General features: G+C 46.4%; 1 pseudogene across 1 annotated transcript; it reads right to left on the bottom strand.

The window, feature by feature from the left end:
* Window positions 1-3,636: 3,636 nt before the first annotated feature.
* On the bottom strand, window positions 3,637-6,770 carry LOC307201691 (galactoside alpha-(1,2)-fucosyltransferase 2 pseudogene; annotated as a pseudogene). The gene is made up of 2 exons: window positions 6,302-6,770; window positions 3,637-4,739 (listed from the first exon to the last, which is right to left on the bottom strand). The product of its transcript is annotated as a galactoside alpha-(1,2)-fucosyltransferase 2 pseudogene (transcript).
* Window positions 6,771-7,036: the final 266 nt, after the last annotated feature.

The raw sequence follows: 7,036 nt of genomic DNA, 5'->3' as shown, positions 1-7,036 counted from the left end.
GAAAGTACCTTCAGTCTCATTACATTTCCAACATTTATTATTGGGCAGATGATAGATTTTTGCAAGCTTGACTGGGGTCATGTACCACCTGTAGATCATTTTCATTATGTTTTCTTTTAAAGCATTACATGCAGTAAATTTAATACCGGTAGTCCATAACTGTTCCCAGTCAGCAAACATAATATCATGACCGATATCTTGTGCCCATTTAATCATAGCTGATTTCACCATCTCATCCTCTGTGTTCCATTTCAGCAGCAAATTATACATTCTTGATAAGTTCTTAGTATTGGGTTCTAACAATTCTGTTTCTAGTTTTGACCTCTCTTTCTGAAATCCTATTTTCCTGTCCTGTTTGTATGCCTCATTTATCTGATGATAGTGCAGCCAATCTCGAACTTTGGGCTTTAATTTCTCATAACTTAAAGCATAGAACATAATAAACCAGGGATCCTCAAAGTTTTTGAACAGGGGGCCAGTTCACTGTACCTGTACATTGTTGGGGGCTGGACTATAGTTTTTAAAAGATGTGAACGAATATTTAACTCACCCACTTTTGATGGTTTGTGGCTGTGGCGTTTGCCCATTCTTTGGGGATACATTTGTATTGAGAGAGAGAAAGGGTTAATAGGTTGACCAATAAGAAAGCCCGGAAGTGGAGCCTACCTGATTTTGAGGCTCAGCCAGAGGTTTAAACAGTAATTTGGTTGGTTCTTTGGGGAGGGGGGAGATAGAGGAGTCAGAGTGAGTTAGAGACAGGGACAAGACTGAGAGGGAATAGAGTGACAGCGTTTCGAATATATTTTAAAACTTGTTTGTGTTTGAAATCAACTTTAATCTTCATTGTTACCTCTACCTGACTGAGACTTAATACTTCACCAGGAACCCTGGGTTTTTCCCCACAAAATTGGTGGCAGTGGAACAGTGGCGTAGCGTGGGTTATCAGCACCCGGGGCAAGGCAAGTACCGGTAATTTGCGCCCCCTAACCCGTGGATTTGCGCCCCCTAACCCATAGATTTCCCTAACCCCCAGATGTTGCACCCGGTGCGGCCGGCCCCCCCTGCACCCCCCACGCTACGCCACTGCAGTGGAAGAATAAAGTACAGTGGTGCCTCGGGTTACATACGCTTCAGGTTACACACTCTGCTAACCCAGAAATAGTGCTTCAGGTTAAGAACTTTGCTTCAGGATGAGAACAGAAATCGGGCTCCGGCTGTGCGGTGGCAACAGGAGGCCCCATTAGCTAAAGTGGTGCTTCAGGTTAAGAACAGTTTCAGGTTAAGAACGGACCTCCGGAATGAATTAAGTACTTAACCCGAGGTACCACTGTAGTGGTGTACAGGTCAATAGTCTGTGAAATGACCGGGGGCTCTGTATGAACACCACAATGGCCTTCCCATTCCCCATTCTGTGGCATGAGTGGTTGTGTGTTGCGTTCTGGTGGGTGAGCGAATTTCAGAATCCCCCCCCCCCAAACCATCAAGCAGCCAGTGCCGAAAATCGCTCACCCACTGTAACGAAGCACGAACCCGAGATTGTAAGCGGCGATTGGCCACTTGATTGTTGGGGGGCGGGGAATGCTGAAAATCGCTCACCCGCCGGAACGCAGCACACAACCACTGGCGGTGAGCGCAAGGAGGAGGAGTCCAAGAGCGACCCTCCCAGGAGGCGCCCTATTGGTCAGCGCTGAAGCCCATCAGACTCATTGCGGCACTCGAATTGGCCCTTTCCACGTTAGACAGCGGCGGGTTCTGCAATGGCTGGGCGGGCCGGGTTCAGGACCCTGGCAGGCCAGATCCCTGTCTCTCACTCAAGGTCCTTCCATCAACTATGTGTGTCTAATCCTTGGACCCCAGTAATGACCCACAGCAGAGGACACCAATGGGGGGGAGAAGAAAGGGGGAGAAACAAAGAAAAGGAGAAGAAAAGGGGATTTCTGATTTTCCGTCTGTCATTTACATAAAAGAAATTATTCAGAACATTCCTGCTAGGGTGATATCCAACTGTTCTGCTTTCTGTTTAGTAATGTTTTCCCAATCTTCAGACACAAATGTCTCAAATTCATTCCTTTTCCTTTTCACACAAACAGTCCAAAAGGGGTTCTCTAATTAAAATAATTAATAATAAAAGTTAGCCATGAAGTAATGCCTCTGGTGTATATTTCAGATTATTATCTTGTTTTCTGATCTCTGCAACACAGCTGAAGATTTCATGGATATAGTTATCACATTGTAATTTTTTGTTTGTTTCAGCAAGTCTACGCTGAAATGATTTAGTGAATCGGTTAAAAGTAGAAGTGGAAATTGAAGGGTGTAGCAGCTGTTCTTGCTCCTATATCTCCCAAATCTGTTGCCATTGCTTAGCAGCCTTCTCAGGGTACTAGCTAGCTGATCATAAAACAATGTTTGTACACTAACACCTGGGAGAGTCTGCCTGCTTAAATTGGGAAATTTGAACTTTACAAAGCAGTAAAATCCAACTGCTGATCCCAGTTTATCACTAGGGATGGGCAAATCTGGAAATTTTGGGTTCTCACATTTCCAGTCTTAGTTTGGTTCTCCAAATTTCTGTATGTGGTTTTTTAAAAAGGAAACAGGCAGATGGCTTGTGATACAAAGGACTGTTCAAGATGGTGAGATGAGAGTAAGTGGCAACAGAAAAAAAGGCTGAGAAAGCGGAAGGAGGAAGTCAGGATGGAGGACAAAAGAACTGCAGGAAGAGAGTTGGAGAAAAAAGCACAAACAGGTGACAAAAATAGAAAGCAGGTACTGAAAGTTATGGAAAGTAAGAAAATGACAGAAAGGATTTTTTAGATAAGCAAATGCAAAGCTAATTGTGATGGTCACTTGCCCTCACAAGAGAAATGGTCCCAGAAATCAAAGCGAGGATGCAACCACTGAAAGGCTTCAAAAGCTTGACCAATAATACATGAAATATTGATTCACTTGTATTGGGAAAAACATCATGCCAATATCCCTGTGTGTGATATGTGGTATATCCTAGTGCTATTAATTTTAAATTAAAAGTGAAACTGTAGAAGTGAGTCCCTTGTTCTGGGTCTGGACTGGGTGAAGACCACTGTTCTAGAGACTATTGTCTCTTTGACAACTCCTCAAGTAGAGTTGTGTGCCTGGTTGTTGTTGTTGTTGTTTTATCTTACAACTTGCTGCTACTTCTTTGTAATAAAACTCCTAATTAAAATACTCTTCAGCAGGGCTGGATTTACGTTTGATGAGGCCCTAAGCTACTGAAGGTAATGGGGCCCTTTATATGTCCAGCTGTCCTTTGTCAACAACAAATTGCCACTGTTTTTTTGTGTTCAATGTATGCTATATGGATTTTATGGACCTAATGGATATCTAAAGCCATTTCCACATAACAAAGAGGAGCCTACACAACACAATACACTGTTGCTGTATGTAGGTTTTATTTTATTTGTTTTTTATTCTATATTTTGGAAATGTGCACCCAGGGTTTTTTTGCATTTAATATTTTGGGGGGCCCCAAGAGATTGTAGCACTAAGTTATAGTTTGTTTAGTTTATACGTGAATCCGGCACTGCTCTTCAGTATTCACCTAGAGTATTTAGCCAAATGCCAAAACACAGTGTATCTAATTAGACATGAATCAGCAGCTATCTGCTCAAGCTTCTGGCTTCTGGACTTGAGAAGGTTTCTTGGACAGCAGAGGGGAGAGGTCTGCTGGAATCCCAATCCATTCAGGTAAAAACAGTGTTGAGAGATTGAAGACCTTAAGGTAGCGAGAGTCTGGGAGGGTGTAGTTGGCCAAGTAGACAGTCTCCCCACCAGCCAGGTAGCCGGCCCAGTGGCCAAAAGTGCCAATTGTCATTATTGTGTGGTTGCAATGAGCAAGGAGAGCAAAATCCCTCCCTGGAGAGGATTCTCGCCCATCCCCAGAAAAATAGACATCCCCCCTGGAGGTATTGATGTTTTCCTTGCACCACTCCATCCCATTGCTGGTCACCACAAAGATGGGATTGGGGTACTTCCCTCTGAAATAGTTCATGGCTTTCTCCAAATAGCCTTTGTCAGCCACCACACCTTTCCAGATCTTGGGCATCACATGGACATAATCCCCTCTGCGGACATGCACTCCAACATATGTCACCTCCTGGCGCTGCCCCCGTAGCTCCTGAAGATATTGATTGGCTTCTTCCTTGATGTGGTCATGGAAGGAGAACTGCTGAAGTATCTCTTGGCGGATATGGTGATAAAAGGTGTAAGACCATGGGTAGCCCGTCAGCCGGATGTACTTGCCTTTGATGTGTTTATAACTCTCCGACATCCAACTTCGCAGAGGGAAGTTCTTCCAGTGGATCTTTTTGTCCAATTCAGCACTGATCACTGGTAAAGTGATTCGGAACAATGGTGAGAGGTACTGGTGCATGGCTGGATAAATACAGGCTTGATGTCCATTCATCTTGGCTAAGGCATAGAGGGTGGCATATTCCTCCATCTGGTTTCCCAAACGGCCATCAGATTTCACTGTCCATATGCCACTATCTGTTATCTTACAGGATAACCTGGATGAATTTTCCATCTCTGAGAAATTGGATGCATTCTTGAAGCTGATCCTCCACCGCTGATATGGCATCTTGTCATGCAGATGTAATAATGTAGAGAGGGACAGGAGACCGAAAAAGTAGAGGAAGAATAAGAAGGCAAGTTGGCTGAAGGAACATCTTTGTGGGAGATGCATAGCTGCACAATAGGAACACCTAAAAGAAGAGCAAAGTGGAGTGAAAAGATAGGTGTTATCTACACACAGATCACAACCACTGATATATGTCTGTGGTGACTTGGACTGTGTTGCCCCACTTCATATGATACATGTTTATGTGGAAGCAAATCCTATTGACTTCAATGAAACTTATATCTTTGTTCTATTTGAAGACAAAGTTTCTTTTGGCAACTACACCATTTTACTGATCTGACCCTCTCTGCTTCTGTTAGAGGCAGGACAGGGGCGCTGACTTGTCCCCCCTCATTGAGAGGTTCCCCATCCCCTGCCACCCCCAGGCAAGTGCTGGCATGTTGGGTGGGGGTGGGACTGTGCTCAGCCCGGGGGTAACCTGTGAAGCGTGGTCCAGGAGCGGTCCAGAATCTGAAGGTTCCACTAGGCATCAGTCCGACAGGGCCAAGGCAGGACACGAGGCAGGAAACCAGGCAAGGACAGGTACAGCATCTCAGGCAGGATCTGGCATGTTGCTCCCGCAACCTGGGGCAGGGTCCGACAGCCTTTTATCTTTGTCGGAGTAACAGCCAGTCCTGATCTCCCGGTGACTCACCTCCCTGTTTTGCCCAAAGGCGAGCACTCCTCCTGCGAGTACTCAGGTCTCTCCTTCTCTCAGACCTTAGTCTCTGCAGCTCAGGAGATGTTGGTGGGTTACTAGACCCAGGGGCTGCCTCAGCCTCCTCTGACCCATCTGGTAGTGGAGCAGCTTTAAGTGATGGCCTAGCTGAAGGTAATGAGGTAATCCCCGCATCTGGAGCCAGGACAGGCTCAGGCCCCTGACTTGGCCCAGCTGGTGTTTGTTGCAGGGGAACCTGTGCAGACTGGAACTCTTCAGGGTCAGGCCCCACACTTGGTTCAGATGATGCCTGAGGCAAAGGATACGGTGCAGAATGAGACTCCCCTGGCTCCGAATCCGAGCCTGAGTCCCAGGCCATCACAGGGACATGCAGAGGGTGATTTTCATCCTCTGTGCTGCCCGTTGCTGATGGGTGAGCTCTGGCCCATTGGGTGGGAGGCCCCCCATCACCACAGGGGGAGCGTTGACATGCCAGGCGGGGCCGGGATGGGTCATGTGATGCCAGGCCCTCTCAATGCGGGGGGTAAGTCGATGCCCCTGTCTAACAGAGGGTCTAATTCATAAAATGGTGTAGTCATCATGGCATGCATGTACCAGAAAACAACAAAAAGTAAAATAATTTAGACTGAGTTCCGCACGTTCCCTCTTTCTTCCTACTCATTTAGCCATCCTACTTACAGGGCATTATTAATTCATATCTACAGTGGAACCTCGACATGTACAGCTCTACTTATGTCCGATTCCAGTTACAACCTTCAGTCGGTGCTTCGACTTATGAACTTTCCTCTAGATACGAGCAGAGGCCTTGCCAACAGCCCAGAGCTCACCCGGCTGGCTGCGGAGCAGCGCTGAGGCCTCTGCTGCTGGGGAGAGGGCCCCGATCCTACCCACAAAGCTTTGGAAGAAGTGCTGCCTGCAAGGGGCACAGCAGGGCGCACTGCAGCCCCAAACCCCACTGAGGAACTAACCTGAGGAAGTCCAGAGAAGAACCTGGCCTGGCAAGAAAAAAAGTGACCCTGGCCGAAGTGAATCAGCCCTTTACTGACCCTTGCCCCGCCCCAACTGCCGTTTTAGGGGGTGTTTTACATCGTCTAGAACGGATCAATTCACTTTTCCATTACTTTCTATGGAAAAGTGCGCCTCTACTTATGTACGTTTCTAGTTATGACCTGACCTCCGGAACGGATTATGGTTGTAAGTAGATGTTCCACTATAGTTAATATGTAGCCCCCTAGAACGAAACGTATTTAGAATTCCAGCCTTACAGGCTAGGAGGAACAACTGCAATGGCTGGACTTTGGGGGTGCAATTTATTGGATGGAAATGTGATGTCTCTGTTTCTCAGCTTAACCTGCCAAACAACACTCCATTCTCCCCATTGTTCAACTTCTCTCGCACCTAGACTTTCCTTCCTTTTGGTCTTCTCTCTCTCTCTCTCTCTCTCTCTCTCTCTCTCTTTCACACACACACACACACACACACACACACACACAGCAAAGATATCACCCAGCACTATCCCTCAGCTGCTGATAACTGAAGGATTAAATTGGAGAACTAACCTGCAGTGACTCTCCAAAGGTGTTCTATCAGGTCAGAATTCAGGAAAAGTCAAGCTTTGTTTTCTCTGCCTGTATGTGGGACTGGGAGTTGCGCTCCCTGGATACTGCAATAGTATAAGGAAGGGCCATGAGTAACTGCTTTAC

Source organism: Podarcis cretensis, assembly GCF_951804945.1.
Source record: "Podarcis cretensis genome assembly, chromosome: 13".
NCBI lineage: Eukaryota > Metazoa > Chordata > Lepidosauria > Squamata > Lacertidae > Podarcis > Podarcis cretensis.
The sequence above is the reverse complement of the archived record's forward strand: the minus strand, read 5'-3'. Positions and strand labels throughout refer to the sequence as shown.